At 44.0% G+C, this 21,928-nt stretch overlaps 1 pseudogene; it reads right to left on the bottom strand.

Annotated features, from left to right (window-relative positions):
* Positions 1-15,317: 15,317 nt before the first annotated feature.
* LOC147005002 (chromatin remodeling regulator CECR2 pseudogene) lies at positions 15,318-19,684 on the bottom strand (annotated as a pseudogene).
* Positions 19,685-21,928: the final 2,244 nt, after the last annotated feature.

Raw genomic sequence — 21,928 nt, 5'->3', positions numbered from 1 at the left:
CTTGCTATGGTCAAGAGTCACTTGCTGACAGGAACCTCCTGTGATGGTTCTTGGTGAGGTGTGGCCAGCAACTGACCTTTGGAGCCAGCCATTACACTGAGCTCAGAGAATCTGGTAGGGAAGCTTGGAGGAGCAGAGGAGGATTGCAACTCCATTGAAAGAACAACATCTGCTGCCCCCTCCACCTAGGACACCCCAAGTCTAGCCCACAAACCAAGAAGTGTACTGGGAAGAAACTATAGCTTCAGATACATTGTAGCAGAGAATGGCCTTGCTTGACAGCAAAGGGTGGGCGGCTCTTCCTCCTATAGAGGTTTGATGTCCTAGTGTAGTAGAATGCTGAAACAGTAGGGCAGGAGAGGGTCAAAGTTGGGGGTGTACACTCATACAGGCAATGTGCAATGAACAGGGCAGATGGAATTTTTTTTAAGGGTTTGTGGAAGGGTAGCCAGAATGTGGTATTTCATTTGAGATATAATTTAATGGAATGATTAATACATAAAATTTAAAAATACATATATGCAAGCCATTTAATTTAAATAATAAAGCTCAAACAGAGATACTGGGGTGAAAACATGCCAGTTCAGAGAGTCGGGGAAAGCACTCAGCTGACCTTCCTACTCTGCTAATCTCTGAGAAGGAAAGCATTCTTTCTCCCTCTCCACACTGTCTTAAATATCCTTCAACATAAGAACCTTCCTTTGGTTTAGTTATATTCATTCCCTTTCAACTGGTTAATCATTCTGCAACTTGACCTGGAGTTGACTTTCTTTTGCTTTGCAGTAAAGGTGTGTGCAAGGGCTGAGCCACAGACAAGAAAGTGCAATTAAATAAAAGCTCTTGGGTTGAAGGTCTGTGCCAGGGCTGACCTCAGAATAAAAAGTTTTGGTTCTTTGAGTTTTTGTTCTTGTCTTTTTTAGCAAATAGCACAATCTTGAGGTTTGCAATGTGATCAAAAAAGCCTGCAACAGATGTCAGCAATGTTCCCTCACTTATAGAAATCAAGCCCCCTGACAAGTGCTCTGGAAGTTTCCAGGTATGTCTGAGTGCATCATCATGGGACCACGAGGATTCCAAGGGCATCAGAACTGGGCTCTTGAACCTGTTGCACATGGCATTAAGAGACCTAAAATGCACCAAGGAGACCCCTGATCCTCACCATAAGGGATAAGTTCCTCAACCCTCTTGTCACAAAATTTACTGCAAGATGTCACCATTTCCTGACCTTTGCTCATTGTCCTGTGTGCTTCTGAATGGAAGTGTTGGTGTCCAGGGGTCACCTGCCACTATAGCTACAAACATTTTGTTTTATGTCCAGCCCCTATTTCAGATTGTTGTGCTAATATGCCTGCCAATCACTGACACAGAAAAATAACTTGACTCAGAGCAGGGTCATGGTGATCACATGCTGTTATGTTCTGAATGACATTTGTTAATCTTAGAGTGTGCCACAAAGATTATTAGGACCCATTAATTTCAGAGTCACTATGCACCCTTATACCTACAATGGCCTGATCTGAACTGGGCAGTTCATATCTGCTCCCTATGGCTTTTTTAGTTTTTTTTTTCTTATAATTTAACAAAGATAGATGGTTGGAGCCATGGCTCAACACCGAAACCCTGAGTTATGGTTCTCATCGATCAGCTTTCAATAAACTATCCCTGTTTAACTGAAATAGGTGTTTGTGTGATTTGTGGGACAAATCATGAAACCATACACATGATCCTAGGCCTTTGCTCTGTCAACTGATGTATGTCAGTTGTATTTTCTTATACTTTCTGCCTACATGCCCCAACTCTGATAATTTTTTTAAAGATTTATTTATTTATTATATGTAAGTACACTCTAGCTGTCTTCAGACACTCCAGAAGAGGGCGCCAGATCCCGCTGCAGATGGTTGTGAGCCACCATGTGGTTGCTGGGATTTGAACTTACCTTCGGAAGAGCAGTCGGGTGCTCTTACCCACTGAGCCATCTCACCAGCCCGATATATTTTTTTTTTTTCAGACAGAATCTCATGGTATAGCTCACAGAGGGCTGTAAGCAATCCTGATTGGTGACTTTGGTGCAGAGTGGAGAGGCCACACTCAGACTGAGGGCCATTTCTGTGGTAGATCTAATATTTCAGTTTCCTCTGCTAACAGATGTCCAGATTGTTGCCAGCACCATGATGGCTGCACATTGATCTCCTGAGGCATCTTAGGGCAACTATCAAATGCTAAGCATAAGGCTTCATGAGTGTACACCCTAACACACACCCACAGTGCAACCTGCCTTGAAGTCTCTGCCTGGATGTGGTTTCATGCACCAGTACAGGATGAAACGGAGAAGTTTTTGAATGCATAGTCAAGCTGGCGTGAAGTCTGAGTAGATTTAATGGCTCAATTCAGGAGTTGACTAGGCCAAAGCTGTTATCATGAGAATAACTCCAAGTCTTTACTTTCACTGACCATCAGGAGTCATAGAGGGTCTAACATGCACCATTTTAGGGAAGGGAATCACTGCATATCTCTGCCATAGTTCTTTTAGCTTCAGTGGCAATCTGACAATAGTACCAGGGAGAGAACTGTGCTTCAGGACATGACCTTATGATCTCTGACTTCCTCTCATCTCCTGTCACTGACAGTTCACAACAGTTTATCACCAGTTGTGGGTGGCAAGCATCTCTGTGCCGTAACCAAAGACCTCTCAGAGTGGATATACCCAGTCAGAGATGGGATCCTATTGTTACTGCTTTGGTGTTTGGTGTTTCAATAGGGGGAATTGATGGTGTGATGACAATATTCTTCACTTGTGTCACTATTTAAGTCAAAGCCCTGGGCCTAGAGTAACAGGGTAGGAGATCTCAGCATCTCCAAGCACTCAAGTACTTGTGAATAGTGAATATATCATTTGACTTGTGAAAGCTCGGGAGTCAGGGCTCTGAAGCCAAGTCACACCCAGTGCAGTTTATACTAATCCTGGAGAAGCCATTTCTATGGGCATGATGAGCATGATTTGGCATACAAAGGAATCTCTTGGCTGCTTACAACTGCTGGTCTTTCTAGAGTGATGGTAGAACTGAGACCCACTGTGGAGACATCTCAAGTCTGGACTAAACTCTTTCTGGTGTCACTAGTTTCCAGGCATGTTCTCTTTCAGGGTGGTCTGTCTACACTCTTTGCATTCTCACATGAAAGTATTCTTGTGTTCTTTTACCTACAGGGGCTTGAAAACAGACATCATACACTGCCCATGTCCTAAGCAAGAAAGAGTTCAAAAAGGAAGAGGAGAGGTGGACCACAGAGCTGCAGCTCATTACCCAGAAGAAAAATGAGCAGAGATAGGTTGATCTCCCTCACAGAGGGATCCATGAAGAAGAGGTGTGCATTGCTCCAAACCCTGTGTTATCAGTCTGGGGTCTGCAATGTCAGCCTCATCTTATCCTTTGAAGGAGGTGTGTTCTATGAAGCTGTACCACCAGATCGTCCCTATGCCTAACCTCATATCCATGAATGCTTCATCATGGAGACGCAGAACTTGAAGCTTGATCAGGAGGGAGATGAGAAATGGACTCTTCTGCTTCCTCCAGTAGAGAAGAAGACTTGTATTCTGAATGAAGAATTCAGGGATAGAGGCAGTGGAGAGTGACTTCCCAGCATGCATTTGGAAAGCACTTGACAGGATGTGGCTTTTTAAGGTTCTAGGTGATGTGAGTTTATGTTGAGTGTTTGTACTTGCCTGGCAGGTGACTGAGTGCTGGAAGCTCCTTGTAGTATCTAGAGGGACCTGGTCGACCTTTTACTTCTCAGTGCATATCTAGAAGGCCTGAGGCTCAATCCTGTTCCTCTTTGTTCATGTGCCGTATACTCTGAGACACTAACGTTGCATACATTTCTTTTGCATCTCATTGTGCTCTCTGCCTCTGTCTCTGTCTCTTATTCTCTGACTGTTTCCTTTTCTCCTCCTTGTGTGTGTGTTTGTTCAAGTCTGTGATTCTGTGTGTGCATATGTACCTCCATGTGCATGAGTTTTGTATGTTTAATTTTTCCTCCACACTTGTGAACCTAGGAGACTGTGTTTTGGTTTGAGGATTTATCTTCATAACAATTTCAAGGTGAATTCAGTGCTGAATTCTGGGAGCCCCCATTTTATTCAAAACTGTTCTTTGCCTATGTGGTCACAGTTGTCCACACACTTGTATCCCTTGAGCAGATTAAAAGCTGTGGTGATGTCTGATCACATCTCCAGGATTATGTGTAAGGTCTGTCTCTATGGTATAAGCTATTCAGGATTTACAACCCCAGTTGTGAAAACAGGAAAAAATATAATCACAGGTTTCTGGTGGGCAAAGACCTGTGGCCTAGGCTCTTGAGAATATAAATGATTAGACTGCACCCTCCAGCCCAACCGAGTGAACACAGAGAGCCATGGAACACTCCATCTTGATGCTTAGCTTCTGCTGTCCTGGACTAGGATATCATATTTCAAAGCTGAAGATCATCCAAGTATATAGAATACAGAATGTGCTTTCCATGGCTGGGGTAGTCCATGACTCAGCCTGAATAATGTGTTCCTACAAGCCCATGTTCATGGAGTTCTGTCTTCCTAAGACTAGGCCCTTCCAGAGGCTAAAACCCTTCTATGAACAACTGACATTAAAGAAGAACCAGGTTATGTTCTCTGTGAACAACTTAGAGTTGGAGAATATTGAGGCCTGAGAGAACATCCAGGAGCCCAAGAAGGAGATAAACTTCTATAAGTAAGTACCAGTTAGCAAGACAATCAATAGTGGAATGGCATTTTCGACCTTCCTTGGTTTCTGGACTGGAGAGTCTGCAGTTCTGGTTCTACCCCTTCTACTTTCAGCCATCAGTGTGCCTTGGAATGATAGACTCAGTTTTCATAAATCTGTAAGAGACTGTTACCCCTCCCAGCATTGTCCAGGCATCCTTAGAAGCCTCTCAACAGAAGAGTGATTGTGCATGGTTATCATGCAGTACTGAGAGCATGGTTCTCAGGCAGTGGTTTAGAGAGCTGAGTGTGATATAACACAAGGATAGAATGCCCTCACTTTGGGTCTACTGATTGACCCTGATGGTATTTGCACCCTACTAATTGATGTTGCCCTAGTGCATTGGGAAGTCATGGATAGATGGAAATTCCTCTTTCGTTTGGAGAGACAATGAGACCTTTTTGGTGTTTGGGCTGCAGCAAAAATTTCTTCTTCTTTGAAATGGCTGTTTGCTGTTTGTGCAGTTGTGATGGATTTATTGAGATGGACTGTATTAGGTCTTCATGGGAGCCAGGGTCCTGGTGGGGTTAATGGGCCTGTACATAGGAATGAGAAGATGGAGCTGCAGTATCTCACTATGCAGAGGGTGTTTCCAGAAACCTACATAGCCAGCCCATGAGGGAGAAGAATCTTATTAAGATGTCCTTCACACTGGTTGGGAGAGGAAGGAAAGAGAGATTGATTGGGCTCTCATTCAGAAATATTTGGTTGACTTGGACCTGAATGGTAAAGACGAACAGGAGCACATCAGCAACCTTGAGACCCAACAACTTCAGGTAGGGACAAGCAGCTCAGTCAGGCTAATACTGTCTGTCAACATTTGCCCCATTGGAATCACTTTGCTTTCCCCTACCATCTTTCTAATCCACACTCTCAACCAGCCGCCCACCTCATGGAATGCAGATGTTCATTTCTCTTTTTATACTCACATATTCAGAGAGGTTAGCCTCTTCTGAGAAACGAAATCATTGGCAAGTGGACCTTGCTGCTTTGCTTTAATCTGAAGTCTAGGAAGGGTGACAGATGAATAACATGCCACATTCATGCAAGTGTACATGATACATGGGATGTTATGCAGACCTCTGAGCTGCTTTTAGGTCCTGGGACAGAGGTCATGCGAGGGTCATGTGACTTGAGGTGGGAAGAACCTTGTAGGGTCAAAGTCAAAATGTAAATACCAATGAGTGCTTCTCATTGTCATTAATCTGGTGGGCATGTGGGCTTCTCCTTTCTTCTTGTAATGCCATGAGGTCTCTTCCCATTGCCCAATTCTTGGTTTCCACAGATAGAAGTCAGAGTGGTAGCTTGTCAGCCCATGTGTTTGTGAGTGTTGTATGACATTTTACCCTGCTTGTATATAACAGCAATGGTTTCAGTTAATAGATCAGTGTTAACTGTCCTGTTGAGGTGGTGGGAGACCGCAATCTGACAGCTGACATTTAGGTCTCCACCAAGCATGTATTTTTAATTATTATTAGATATTTTCTCATATACACTTCAAATGCTATCCCAAAAGTCCATATTCCCTCCCTCTGCCCTGCTCCTCGACCCACCCACTGCCAGTTCTTGGCCCTGGCATTCCCTTGTACTGGGGCATAAAAAGTTTACAATACCAAGGGGCCTCACTTCCCAGTGATGGCTGACTAGGTCATCTTCTGCTACATATGCAGCTAGAGATATGAGCTCTGGGGATACTGGTTTGTTCATATTGTTGTTCCACCTATAGAGTTGAAGACCCCTTCAGCTCCTTGCGTTCTTTCTCTAGCTTTTCCATTGGAGGCCCTGTGTTTCTTCTTATAGATGACTGTGAGGAGCATCAACTTATGTATTTGCCATGCATGGGTTTAATGCAAAGTTCCATCAGAACTTCAAAGAAGACCTAATTCCAACTCTCCTCAAATTATTCCACAAAATAAAAACAGAAGGTAATCTACCCAATTCATTCTATGAAGCCACAGTTACTCTGATATCTAAACCTCACAAAAACTAAACAAAGAAACAGAACTTCAGATCAATATCTCTTATGAATATTGATGTAAAATTACTGAATAAAATCCTCCCAAACCGTATCCAAGAACACATCAAAACAATCATCCACCATGACCAAGTAGGCTTCATCCCAGGGATGCAGGGATGGTTTAATATACGGAAATCCATCAAAGTAACCCACTATATAAACAAACTCAAAGACAAAATCCACATGATCATTTTGTTAGATGCTGAGAAACCATTTAACATAATCCAACACTCCTTCGTGGTAAAGGTCTTGGAAAGATGAGGAACCCAAGGCCCATACCTAAACATAACAAAATCAATCTACAGCAAACCATTAGCCAATATAAAACTAAATGGAGAGAAACTGGAAGCAATCCCACTAAAATCAGGGACTAGACAAGGCTGCCCACTTTCTCACTACCTATTCAATATAGTATTTGAAGTCCTTGGCAAAGCAATTCCACAACTAAAGGAGATCAAGGGAATGCAAATTGGAAATGGAGAAGTCAAAATATCACTATTTGCAGATGATATGTTAGTATATATAAGTAACCCTAAAAATTCCACCAGAAGATTCCTAAACCTGATAAACAGCTTCAGTGCAGTACCTGGATATAAAATTAACTCAAACAAATCAATGACCTTTCTCTACAAAAAGGATAAATGGGCTGAGAAAGAAATTAGGGAAACAAACCCCTTCACAATATCACAAATTATATAAAATACCTGGGTGTGACTCTAACTAAGGAAGTGAAAGATCTGTATGACAAGTCTCTGAAGAAAGAAACTGAAGAAGATCTCAGATGATGGAAAGATCTCACATGTTCATGGATTGGCAGGATTAATATAGCCAAAATGACTATCTAGCAAAAGCAATCTACAGATTCAATGCAATCCCCATCAAAATTCCAACTCAATTCATCACTGGGTTAGAGAGGGCAAATTTCAAATTCATCTGGAAAAACAAAAAACCTAGGAAACAAACACTATTCTCAACAATAACAGAACCAGCCAGGCGTGGTGGCGCACGCCTTTAATCCCAGCACTCGGGAGGCAGAGGCAGGCGGATTTCTGAGTTCGAGGCCAGCCTGGTCTACAAAGTGAGTGCCAGGACAGCCAGGGCTACACAGAGCAATAACAGAACCTCTGGGGGAATCACCTTGCCTGACCTCAGGCTGTATTACAAAGCAATTGTGATAAAAAAAAAAAAAAGCCTGCATGATATTGGTACAGCCACAGACAGGTAGATCGATGGAATAGAATTGAAGACCCAGAAATGAACCCATACACCTATGGTCACTTGATCTTTGACAAGGGATCGAAAACCATCCAGTGGAAAAAAGACAGCATTTTCAACAAATAGTTCTGGCACAACTGCCAGATTATCATGATTATCATGTAGATAATGCAAATTGATACATTCTTATCTATTTGTACAAAGTTCAAGTGTACATGGATCAAAGAACTCCACATAAAAACAGAGACACTGAAATTTATAGAGGAGAAAGTGGGGAAAACCTAGAAAATATGGGCAAAGAGGGAAAATTCCTGAATAGGACAGCAATGGCTTGTGCTGTAAGATCAAGAATTGACAAATGGGACCTCGTAAAACTGAAAAGCTTCTGTAAGGCAAAAGACACTGTCAATAACACAAAAAGACCACCAACAAATTGGGAAAGGATTTTTACCAATCTGAAATCTGATATGGGACTAATATCCAATATATACAAAGAGCTCAAGATGTTGGACTTCAGAAATACAAACAACCCCATTAAAATACGGTGTACAGAGCTAAACAATGAATTCTCAACTGAGGAAGTACATGAGGCTGAGAGGCTGAGAAGTATATGAAAAAATGTTCAACATCCTTAGTGATCAGGGAAATGCAAATCAAAACAACCCTGAGATTCCACCTCACACCAGTCAGAATGGCTAAGATCAAAAATTCAGGTGACAGCAGATGCTGGCAAGGATGTGGAGAAAGAGGAAGACTCCTCCATTGTTGGTGGGATTGGTAGCTGGTACAACCACTCTGGATATCAGTCTGGCAGTTCCTCAGAAACTTGGACATAGTACTACCCAAAGATCCAGCAATACCTCTCCTGGGCATATACCAAGAAGATATTGTAAGTGGTAATAAGGACACATGCTCCACTATGTTCACAGCAGCCTTATTTATAATAGCCAAATGCTGGAAAGAACCCAGATGTCCTTCAACAGAGGAATGGATATAGAAAATGTGGTACATTTACACAATGGATTACTACTCAGCTATTAAAAACAATGAATTTATGAAATTCTTGGTCAAATGGATGTATCTGGGAGATATCATCCTGAGTGAGGTAACCCAATCACAAAAGAAATCACTTGATATGCCCTCACTGATAAGTGGATATTAGTCCAGAAACTTTGAATACCCAAGATACAATTTGCCAAACACAAGAAAATCAAGAAGCAAGACCAACATGTTGATACTTCATTCCTCTTTAGAATAGGGAACAAAATATCTATGGAAGGAATTACAAAGAAAAATTTTGGAGCTAAGAAAAAAGGATGGTCCATCCAGAGACTACCACAGCTGGGATCCATCCCATAATCAGCCACCAAACCCGGACACTATTGCATAAGCCAGCAAGATTTCGCTGAAAGGACCCTGATATAGCTGACTTATGTGAGGTTATGCCAGTGCCTGGCAAATACTGATGTGGATGCTCACAGTCATCTATTGGATGAAACACAGGGCCCCCATTGGAGGAGCTAGAGAAAGTACCCAAGAGCTGAAGGGTTCTGCAACCTGATAGGTAGAACAATAATATGAACTTACCAGTACCCCTGAGCTCATGTTGCTAGCAGTATAGGTTGCAGAAGATGGCCTGGTTGGCCATCATTGGGAGTAGAGGCTCCTTGGTCTTGCAAAGTATGCCCCAGTACAAGGGAACACCAGGGCAAAGAATTGGAAGTAGGTGGGTAGGGGAGCATGGGGGAGGGAGGGTACAGGGAAGTTTCGGGATAGCATTTGAAATGTAAATAAAGAAAATATCTAATAAAAATAAAAAAATTAAAAAATAAATAAAAAAAGAAAAATAATATTCAAAAAAAGAAAAAACTATACCATTGACTTTTTGTGGTTTTCATTTCTGTGTGTGTGTGTGTGTGTGTGTGTGTGTGTGTGTGTCTAGAGAATGACGTTGGGTGTTCCCTCGATAAATTTTAAAAGAAGGGCAAATTATTTATTTTTCATTCGTATAGTATATTCTGTCCCTTTCCTTCCCCCAACCCTCTCCCCTCCACCTCCCCTTTCCTGAAATCTACCTTCCGGGAAGCACTACTACTCTCAGAAAAGCACAGGCCTCCCAGGAACATCAACCAAATACAGCATAACAGGGGGCAATAAAACTCAGCACATGTTATCATATCAAGGCTTGGACAAGACATGGCAGGTCAGTGGAGGAAAAGGGTCCAAAAAGTAAGCAAAACATTCAGAGAGAGCCTTGCTCCCACTGTTAGGAATCTTGCAAGAATGCCAGGCTACACAACCATAACATAAATACAGAGGACCTAGATCAGACCCGCACTGGGCCTCTGCAGTCTGTGGTAACCCATGTGTCCTTGTCAGTTGATTCTGGTCTCATGTTCTTTCTTTCTTTCTTTTTTTTATATATTTTCTTTATTTACATTTCAAATGTTATCCCCTTTCCTTGTTTCCCCTCTGAAAATACCCTATCTCCTCCACCTTCCCCCTGCTCCCTAACCCACCCATTCCCAATCCTGGTCCTGGCATTACCCTATCCTGCATTAAGGGGGAAAAAGGAAGATTCTGGGAGGAAGAGAGGGACCTTGGAGGGAGAGAGGAAGGTGAGGAAATAAGGGAGGCAGTATCAGGTACTGGAAGGGATTGGAGAGAGGAAAAGGAGGTTAAGAAATCGAAAAAAAATTACATGGGGAGTGGAAGGATGAGGAACAGGGAATAGACCCTTGAGGCTCTCAGACATCAGGGAGATAGAACCTGTAGAGACCACCTCCAATAGATAGGTATGCCTCCCCCATGTCCCCCAAACCCCAAGGCGACCCCTGCCAATGCTCTCTGTCAAGGAATTGTGCCATCCACCCATCTCAAAGATTTTAACCAAGAAATGTTCCTGAGAAAAGGAAGAACAGGGACAAGAAATGGAGCAGAGACTGAAGGAAGGGCTGTCCAGGGACTTCCCTACCTGGGGATCCATCCTGTCTTCAGACACCAAACCAGACACTGTTCCTGTGGTCAAGAGGTGCTTGCAGACAGGAACTTGGAGTGATGTTTCTTTGGGAGGTGTGGCCAGCAACTGACCATTGGAGCCAACTATTACACTGAGCTCAGGGAACTCATTGCAGGAGCTTGCAGAAAAGCTGGAGGTGAAGAGGGGAATGGAATCCTATTGAAAAACAAAATCTGCTGGCTGGACCACCCAGTACTCCTAGACACTAGACCACCAACCCAGGAGTGTATAAGCAGGGATCTATAACTCCAGATACATTGTAGCAGAGAATGGCCTAACTGAAAGCAATGGGAGGCAAGGCCCTTGGTCCTATGGAGGTTTGATGTTCCAGTGTAGGGGGTTTCTCAATCAGTAGGTCAAGAAAGGGAGGGTGGTTGAAGGAGAATCCTCATCCAGGCACAGTGGGGGCTGAGAGTGCAGATGTATTTTGAGGGGTTAGTGGAGGGTAACCAGGAAGTGGCATATCATGTGAGATGTAACCCAATGGAATGATTAATAAATACATTTTTAAAACACACACGTAAACCAGGCATTTAATTTTACCAGTGAAGACTCAGTGGCAGTAACCAGCTCAGAGAGTCAGTGAAAGCACCTAGCTGACCTTCCCACCCTGATGAACTGATTCCCCTACTGATTCCCAGTAGGAAAACAGTCTTTATCCCTCCCCATACTGTCTTAAATATCCATCAAGTTAAAGTCCTTCTTTCTAAGGCCAGACAGTGGTGGTGCATGTCTTTAATCCCTGCACTTGGGAGGCAGAGGCAGGCAGATTTCAGAGTTCGAGGCCAGCCTGGTCTACAGAATGAGTTCCAGGACAGCCAGTGCTATACAGAGACATCCTGTCTCAACCCCCCCTCCCCCAAAAAGACCATCATTTTGTTTAATTATATTCATTCCCTTTCAACTGCTTAATTGCTCTACTTCTGGACATGGTGATGACTTTAATTTGCTTTGCAATATATGTGAGTGATAGGGATGAACCACAGGACAAAAATGTACACTGAACAGAAAGCTCTTGGATTACAGGTCTGTGCTAGGGCTGAGCTACACCATAAAAAGGTGTTTTTCTTTTTTCTTTTTCTTTTTCAGGAATTAACACAATCTTGAGGTTTACAATGTGACCAAATATCCTGCAGCATAGATTAACCATAATCCCTTTCTTTTAGAAATCAAGCTCTCTGACAAGTGTCCTGGTAGTTTCCAGGCATGTCTGAGTGCATCATCATGGGAACAGGATGATTCCTAGGACATCAGAAATGGGGTCTTGAAGCAGTTTAAAAGGCAAAAGAAACCTAAAAAGCACCAAGCCACCCCTGATCCTTATCCTAAGGGATAAATTCCCCTTCCCCCTTCTCACATAATTTATGGCAAGATATCACCATTCTTGACCTTGGCTCAGTGTCCTATGTGCTGCTGAATGGAAGTGTTTATGTCCAAGGGTCAACAAACAATCCAAAGAAACACTGAATTCAGTTAAACACGGAAGGTTTATTAAATGCACACCCCATGACAGAACAACCGGGACAACAGCTGAAAACTGTATGCTAGACATTTCTTAGGGCCAGCTCCATGAAAAAAAAACCACAAAGAGCTTATGCACAAGGACTGGAAATGCTGCCCTTACTCAAGCCGATTTAAACATAATAGTTCATATTGACCTTGAAATGAAAGGTCTTATGTGAAACATATAGATGTGGAAATTTATAAGGTTAACAGACCTCAGATCTCCACTCCTTTTTCATCTTTGTTGACTGCAACAAACTGCAATATCCTCGGCTGGTTCAACTCCCTCTTAGGAGCTTTCCTTAGCATGTATACCATGGCTCTGGCATTTTTAACGTCTTTGAGTCTCCAAGGTAATTTCAATAATACAGCTTCTTGTTTCAGTGTCTGGGATTCCACTTGATCTTTTGGGCTCCTCCTAAGGGCTGGCATCACTTATCCACCTCTGACCTCTGTAGCACTCTAAGTTCAGGTTGATCCACTCCACTACAGCTGCTGTTCTTGGTGATCATCCCATGGTACTGACAAATCCAATACACAAGGGTGTTCCACTCAAACTAGGCTTCACCAATAGCCTCTCATAGGCTCTCTTCATGGTGCCAAGCCTCAAATCCTTTTCATGACACCCTCAGTCCTGGGCCATCAACTACAGCTGAGGCTACACCTTCTCCAATGGTCTTCCATGATCTCTCACAATGCCAAGCATCAGCTGTTCTTCATGACACCTCATGCCTTCCAAACCAGTGCCACCTGGGTGACTCTTCCACATTACCAAGTCCAGAAGTTGCATGAAGTACAACCTTGCCTGTCTCTGAAACACAGCTTCTTTGTGCTCTAAGAAAACAATTCCCATATTTCAATTCAGTGATGCTGGTCTCTTCTTAATCATTGCTAATATCTTAGCTCCAGCTAACCCGAATCAAATGTCCCAGTAGTTCCTTCCATTCCTAAGTCTAGAGCCAGAGCCACATGGCTGAAGGTGCCGAGTTCGGCTGCTTAGAGGAACTAGAACATGACCCTCTTCTACTATTACATTATCACTGGCTTTGTTTTCCAAATCCTTCACTGCCTAAGCTAGGCTATCCTGGTTCTTGCCCTGTAGATTGACATTGAAAGGCATAGATCAACATGCCTGTCTCCTGGGATTAAAGGTGTGCATCACCATGCCTGAATCTAAATTTAGATGGTTAGAGTCTGACCCCAAGGTCCCACTTCCTTAATCTGTTATCTCCTAACATAGGATTTTGCTCCATTTCACGTCCTGGTGCCCCTTTAATACTCAAACCATGTATTTTATATTTTTCCTTTCTAAGCTTGCTATGCTTGTTCAAACTTATCTTTCTAAGACTTAACCAGAGAACAAAGGCTCTGCTGGGCTTTTCTGAAACTTCCCTTGTCAATGCAATTAATCTGAGGCTCTTCACCTTAGTCTCAGGCAGACTTTTCAGTCTAGGGCAAAAAGTAGCCACATTCTTCACCAAAATATGACAAAAACAGCCTTTCTGCCACATTCTGAAATTCTTCTCCTTTGAAATCTCTTGGGCCAGGTCAACACAGTTCAAATCACTCCCAGCAACAAAGTCTTCCATATTCCAACTAGGATGACCCATTAAGCCACTTTTAAAACATTCCTCTGTGTTCCAAATCCTAAGTCCCCAAATCTACATTCTTCAAATGAAAGCATGGTCAGTCCTAGCCCAGCAATGCCCCATTCCCTGGTACCAACTTCTGTCTTTTTTTTTTTTCAAACCTGTGCAATTTCTTTCTTGGGACTAACATACATAACAAACCTGAGTAGTCACTTTCACAAAATGTGATTGTGCTAGAAAGTGTTGTTTGATGCCTTCTAGATCACAGGCCTGACAGGCCCATGAAGAAGCCACTTTATCTTCTGATAAGTAAAACACTCTAAAGCCCAAATTCCTGGCTTACAACTATCTGGTAGAGCTGGTGGAAAAGCAGGAAGGGACATGCTTTCCCAAGTCCAGAACTTAGGCCACCAGAGTGAGAGCAGCCTGTCCTATGGCTGCAACACCTAGTAAAGCCCCATGACAGCACCGTCCAATCAACTGTGAAATGAATGCTGAGGAGGACATGTTGTCTCCGAGGCCAGCTGCAGAGGAAACAAGTTAAGTGACATATATAAGCTGCAGTCTTATGGATCTCTTCTCCTCGTTCCTCAGGCATTCAGTGAGACCTGACTGTACAAAGACAGAGAATCTTCCAGTACAGTATGCTGGCCATATCGGGGAAGGACTCCCAACTCCTCCATGTACCCACCTGACTGTCCCACTATATATACAATACAGTCACCACAAAAAATAATAATAATTTTAATTTGGCAACATGAAACTTCTGTAAACTGGACCAGCTCCAAAAACATTAATACTAAAGTAGTCCCTTCACCAAATATATACCTGAGATTAGCTGCTCATGAAAGTTTAAACACACCACTCCAGCATTACATGTACACTCCACCCAAGTTTAAATTGATTTTCCCTGGACAAGAGTCTTGGGATTTGGAGAAGCCAGCAAGAACTCCAGGTATATTGCTGTGGGTAAGTTTGTCAGCTGTGCAGATGATCCCAGCTACAGGCCAGCCCATCTAAAGAGTGTGCCCCTAAGGCTTATACTGTTCAGCTCTGAGGAAAGCTTGATTTACAGTGAAGAGGTGGAACCAGAAGACAGGACAGAGATGTACAGCATTCATTCCTCCAAATCCACCAGGCCTGAATTATGGTCTCCACAAACAGCCGTCCACTTCCTTAGGGCTTAGGTCCTCCCTAGACTAGCTCTGATCCAGAGGAAGTATTGGGATTTTACGAGTCAGCAACTGTTCTGGTGAGTCCACAGGCGCCCAGGTCTTTTGGAATAAGGACTGTGACTGGACTGGATGCATTTGCAATCCCGTTGGTCTGTGTACTTCTTGAAATGTGCCTCTTAATCTGCTTCAAGTGCCAGTCTGCTCCATCATCGAAGCCTGAAAGTGACCTAGGCCCTCTTTGTGACAGAAGTTGAGGGAACGCTCTGGAGAGAGGCCATTGGGTTGGGTGGCTACTGGGTGGGGATGTGGATGGGCAGGCACAGAGGATGGGTATGCCCTGGGGTGAAAATGACGGGCTGATCACTGAGGAGTGTATGGAGACCCTGTCTGCAGCATCACACTGTGGGGTGGGAAAGCAGATGAACCAAAAGTCATTCCTGAACTCAGAGATGGTGGTGGAGTTCCATAAAGATAGACACTGGTTGACAGTGAGTTCTGCCACTTGGGAGCTGCATCATGGTTGTCGAGATCTAGAATTTTTGGGGACTCTCTGGCCTCTCCACAGATTCATCCATCTTTTCTTCTTCTGGACCAGAATTGTGTCCATCAGGAGGAACAATCTTAGCAGTCACTGCATCCATTTGAGTTGGAGGAGTTAAGGCAGAATTTAGTGTCTCACAACCTTGCAGACTAGACAGGACATTCTTCTCTGGGAAGAGGGAGCATGGAGGGTGACTCCCTGGGGGTCCACTTGGGCTTCTCCGGGAAGGGAGAGATCTCTGCCAATCAGAAAAGCCCTGTGGACATGTATAATGAGGAGTCCTCTGATAGGGGTGGTAGGAAGGCAGAGAAGAAGGCTGGTAGGTATATCTCATTCCCTGCTGAGGATGGTACCTAGGAAAGAGTCCAGGTTGGGGACCATTATCCTGGAACCCCCTGGGAGGAAAGGACTGAGGCTGTGATCCTGAGGACTTTCCTCCCATCATAGAGCCCAAGCCTTGCAAACTTGGACTCATAGAGTACTGTGTAGCTGAGTTAGAGTATTCTATGCCAGGCATGTATAAGGGAGAAAACTGGTTCACCTTTCCAGCCATCCAACCGGGATCTGTGCAAAGAGGTGTAGTAGCATTCGGTCCTATGCATAGCATGGCTTCTTGCAATGTTTTACCCCTGGGGCAGATTGGATTTTCTGGACCACTACCATCAAGGCCCTTCCCCTCTGACCTACAGGGAGATGCTTCACCAAGGACCTCATTTTCAGGTAGATTCCCCATCTCTGCCACTATAGAGAAGTCTCTCAAACAGCCTTGCACAGCTGGGCTGCTGTAGCTATTGTCCAAAGGCCAGGTGTTCTTGTTCTTTGATGTGTTAGAAGTGTCTGCAGAGTCTGAAGCATCACTATTGAGTCGGAGGTCCTCTGTTTCCCTTTCTTGTGGTGAGCTTTGCCTGGTACCGCTGGCTTGCAAGGGAGGTGCAGGGTGAAGTAGTTGTTTGAGGTATTCCCCCTCTGAAGAACAAATGCTTGCTGCTTTCTCTTCATGTCCAGGCAAAGGCTCTTGGTCTTCCTCAGGCTCTTGTGTTTCAGTCATCTCCTGTGTACTCCCAGGGTTGTCCAATGCAGTCTAGGGCTCTGACACACATACTGATGACGAATGAGCTACCTTTGGAGAGGGACCAGTTATTGGGGAGGAGTGCGCTGGAGGGGGGTGGTAAGGCATACCTGGGGGAAAGACTCCGGAGGGGAGCTGCTTCATGGCAATCATTTCAGGGCTGTCCATCATGGATTCCCCTACTTGTGCCCCCCGGGGCACCTGGGAGGGCCCTCTGAATCCAGGACTTGGTGCTGGAGTTGGAGGTGGCTGCAAACCATGTCTATCAGACTTACAGGTTGGATGCATATACCCTGAGGAAGGAACACCATGAGGTAGAAAGCTTGACTGTTTAGTCCATTGGTTTGGTGGGATAGGTTGTCTCATCACTCGGCCATCCATCACATGACCAATGGTATGAGGGTGGTGAGAGGGTCCTGGACCCAGGTGGGGCTTCTCAACTGGCCCCAAACATTCAGGGTTTACAGTACCATGGTTCCCATTCCAAACAGCAGGGTGTCCTCGATTTAGATACTTGTATGAATGATAAATATGACCGGGAGGAATTTCAGACCTTTCAGGAAAGTCTGGGGGTCGGGCTGGAGTCCCACCATGCCTAGAAGGAATAAATCTTGCCTGGAATGGAGCTGGTGGATACATGTTTCCAACTTGACTTGGACAATTCATCTGCCCAAGCTGTAAGGATGGGACATGTGACACCATATTGGAAAGGTCTGAAGCACTGAGCAGGGATCCCCAATGTTTACTAATTCCAACTGGAGACTGTATAGCAAAGGTTGGGTGTTGCAAGGGCTCCTCTGGGGACACCTCTGGAATTCGAGAGGAGCCATGTAAGTTGATGGGTTCTGATCCTTGAAGAGAGCCAAACGTTCCTGGTGCTGCTGGCTTCATCTGGTTTAAAAGGGATGCATGACTAGGCAGCCTACCACAATGCAGGAGGCAAGAAAAGCCTTGGCCATTTGATGTGCCAACCTTTAAAGGGAGTTGTATGGAACTGCTGCTCTGATTGTCCCCTGAGGAGGCAGCTCAGTGTGCTGCGGGCAATGATTTTCCCCCATTCTTTACTGGTGGCTGTTTCCTGCTCTACACTTCTGTGTTTCTTGAGAGAGTCCAAACATGGCTTCCACTATTTCTACCAGACTGACTCCTTCTTTTTTAGCATTTTTCATCCTCTTTGATCCAAAATTCTTCATCTGTGTCTCCATCTTCACCAGGAAAGTGTTTTGTCATGGCCCGATGGAAACACTGCTCTAAATTGTCAGACATCTTGGTATATTCATTACTGTCACCATTGTATTTTCGGCAATTTTTGAACATGGTCTTCGTGACATTTACAAATTCCTCCTTGGTAAACTATGAACCTCCATTTAATTTCTTCTCCATGTTTGAAATATCCATGGGGGTCTTAATAATCTGGTAATAGTTGGGGGCATAAGATTCATCCACAGGTTCCAAGAAGGGCCAGGAATCCTTGTGAGCCTTCGCCACATCTAGAACTTTTACATGGCTGTGAAATCGTCATCCAATTCAAAGAGGTCCTTGGTCTTCTTCCATTCCCTCATAGGAGAATTCAGATCCAAATGGGAAAGTTCTGGGGGTAGCTCCTTGCCTTTAGCCAATAGCCATGCTCATTCTTCCCTGAGCTTTCTCCTCTTAGCCCAGACTTCCACTGCCTTGACCTTTTTCCTCCTTTTCCTGCATTCTCTCCTCCTTTAACATTTGATCTTGCTCCTTCTTCTGCACTGCAAGAAAGATCGGTCGTTCCTCCTCCTCCCACCTGTGCTTCTGTTTTTCTATCTTGGTGAGCATGGGAGTTTCCTCTAGCTTGATGAATTGGATGGGCAGGTGGACAGATATAAACCTGTGTTGCAGCTCTGGCTTTGTGCCCTGTGGACATTTTCCCTTCTGAGCAATCATGTTGCAGATTTCAGGCAGGAAGTCCTGCTAAGGAGCTTGTAGAGGTGCTGCTCTTGGAGAGAGGTCGGCTCTCAGGAAGCTCTCAGTAACCTGTCTCCATTCTTCTGTTAGACACAGGATCCACCAAGTACCTTGGCCTGCCCCTCCGGATCCATTTCTTTTGTGTAGGTCAGACGTCAAGGAGTTTTCTTCCTGCTTTTCACTGGATATAATCTCCTCCTGTAGTTTTTTTTTTTCTTTTTGCAGGCCTTCCTCTTCTTTTGTCTGTTTTTCCAGGAACATTTGAGACATTTTTTTTTTTTTTTTTGCCTTTCACTTTCCCTGCTCAAGGAGAGTTCTCCATTGGACCTTCTGTGTACTAGGTCTTCTTCGTACATTTGTGTCCCATAGAAGTACCAGTACAGTGCACCTGAATTGTCTTCACCTAGAGGTTCAACTCGGAGACTGTCTGCATCCAGACCCTTGAGAAAATCAAAGACATCATCTGCAACAAGCGAGTAATCACAAAGGAGATGCAGGATCTCTACTCATGTATGCAGAGGAAGGTTTGAAAACTGGGATCTCTCAGAGGATTGGGCTTTCCTTCTTCAAGCTCACAACCTTAGTTAACAATATCTTCCAAGTAGCTGTGGAATGTCTGAGACGTGATACCTCTTCGCTAATAGCAGCCTTGAAGCAGGCAGGCAATCAGATCACTGATAAATACCAAGTCATCTCTGTGAAGAGCTGCCTCTAACTCCTCGATCTCGAAGTTGAGCAGGCATAAAGCCTTGTGAAAGAACAAGCAGAATGTGCGATGGCTGGGACTTCCCACCAGGAGCAGAGCATGCCCAGCATGGCCATGCAGCCTTCCTCTGGGCACATCTCCCTGCTGTGATTACTCACTCACTCTTGCTTGCTTCAATCTTGCTTGCTAGCTCCAACTCTGGCCATGGGGCAGCGCCTCTCACTCAGCAAATGGCAGCTCCCTCAGCTTAGCAAGAGCTCAAGCAGAGGCAGGCCAGGACAGGGGTAGTGCACTGGGGGAGTAGCTTGCAAGCTCACTCAAACAGGCACATGCTTGCCCCCTCCCTCAATGGCTGTCCCAACATCTGACTTAGTTATGGTTTTACTGCTGGGAACAGACACTATGACTAGGGCAAGACTTATAAAAACATTTCATTGGGGCGGGCTTACACGTTCAGAGGCTCAGTCAATTATCATCAAGCATGACAGCATTCACACAGGCATGGCAAGAGCAGAGCTGAGAGTTCCACATCTTCACCCAAAGGCTGCTAGTAAAAGACCCATTTCCAGGCACCTAGGATGAGAGTATTAAGCCCACGCCCACAGTGACATGCCTACTGCAAACAGGTCACACCTATTCCAACAATGCTACCCATCCAAATGGTGCCACTCTCTGGTACAAGAGTATACAAACCATCACAACTTGGAAGCATATTATGGCAAAAGCATGAAATAGACTGACGGCTGCCATGTAACAAATTTCCTACAGATATGGTAAGGGGGCAAGCCTTACCAGAGAGAACTTTGTATCATTAGGAAAGATGTCTGCATGATGTTAGCATGTTTATACAAGGTCCATGGCCTCAACAGGAGCACTTTCAAGGAGGACAGAGAATGTGTTTTTTACTTGAAATAAAGTGCTTCAGCATTGTTGCTCAGACTGGTCGGTGCCGATTTCACCTCACTCTATCCATGCAGAGGAACCCAAGTTGTCCTCCCACCTTCCTTTTGAGCAAGGTATAGGCACAAAAAGACCAGGACGCAGAGCTGGTGTCAAATTCCTCAGTTATGCTCAATTTTTAACTAATGTTTAAACAAATACAGTGTGGTCACTTATTATTGATAGTCTTCACATCTTACTGAGGGCACCAATTGCTTGACTACAACCAACTCTCTAAAAAGTCTGCGCCCTGGGACATATATCAAGATCAATCTGGCATGGAGGTGCATGCACACTTTCCTGTACTGAACATAGAAAGGTGGAGGTAGAAGTTTGATGTATGGTAAATTGGCCACCAAGTTCACATTGTGTTCCTGGATTTCATCTCAGGACAAGGATGTGGAGAGTCTCTGATGGCTTCTGTCTAGCCCCTTGAACAGTTCTCTGAGCTTTGGCCTCAGCACTTAATACTTCCTGCTGGGTCAGCAACACTAAAGGAAGATAAGATTGTCATCAGCACCGTATCACGCTACCAGCAGGGGATATTAATCAGTTGTTCAGATGATGATACTCACTTTCATTTTTTCCTAATGTGGGCTAAGGGAAACAGAGAACATAGTCCTTAGAATGGAAAGATCATTCTCACTTCTCCATCTTCCCAGAAAGAAAGACTGGAAGGGAGAGAATGGTAAGTTCTTTATAATAGAAAAGACTTGGTAAGTGAGGCCTTTGATGTAGTGTGTGATTCAGTGTTATTTTCTGAAACAGGGTCTCAAATACCCCATGTGGACCAAGTTAACCTTGAGCTCAGATAATTCTGCTTCCACTTTCCTATATTTGAGCTTCCAAGTGGGGCCTCCAAGTACTGTGGAAACATAACTAGTCATTGTGAGAGACCTGGATAATCTAATGCTAAGGCATGTACAGCACAGTATAGCAAAAGTCATTGATTTCTATGTCTGTCCCCTATTTCAGATAGTTGCTGTCATATGACAGCCAATCATCAACAGAGAAAACAACTTGACTCAGCAAAGTCATGGTGTCCACATTCTGTTGTGTTCTGTATGAGGTTTGTTAATCTTACAATGGTACATAAACCATTCCATGGGACCCCTCAAATTAAGGGTCAATATGCAGTTATATCTAAAACGGCCTGATCCAAACAGAGCACTGGATACTTCCCTAACTTTAAATGAACTAATTTTGTTTTTTCATTTGTTTTTGTTTGGTTGGTTGGTTTGGTTTTTGGGTTTTTGTTTTCTGTCTTTATAAGTTAACAAAGATAGATTTTTTTGAGCTATGGCTCAGGCACAAATCCTGAGCAATGGTTCTGATCAATCAACTTTAGGGTCTGCATTTAATGAATCATTCATGTTTGACGGAAATTGGGTTTTGTGTGGTTTGTGGGGCCAAACATGAACCCAAATACAAGATGCTAGGAC

The sequence above is a fragment of the Mus caroli genome, unplaced genomic scaffold (assembly GCF_978045245.1).
Source record: "Mus caroli unplaced genomic scaffold, Mus_caroli_1 scaffold_4, whole genome shotgun sequence".
Classification (NCBI taxonomy): Eukaryota; Metazoa; Chordata; class Mammalia; order Rodentia; family Muridae; genus Mus; species Mus caroli.
The sequence above is the reverse complement of the archived record's forward strand: the minus strand, read 5'-3'. Positions and strand labels throughout refer to the sequence as shown.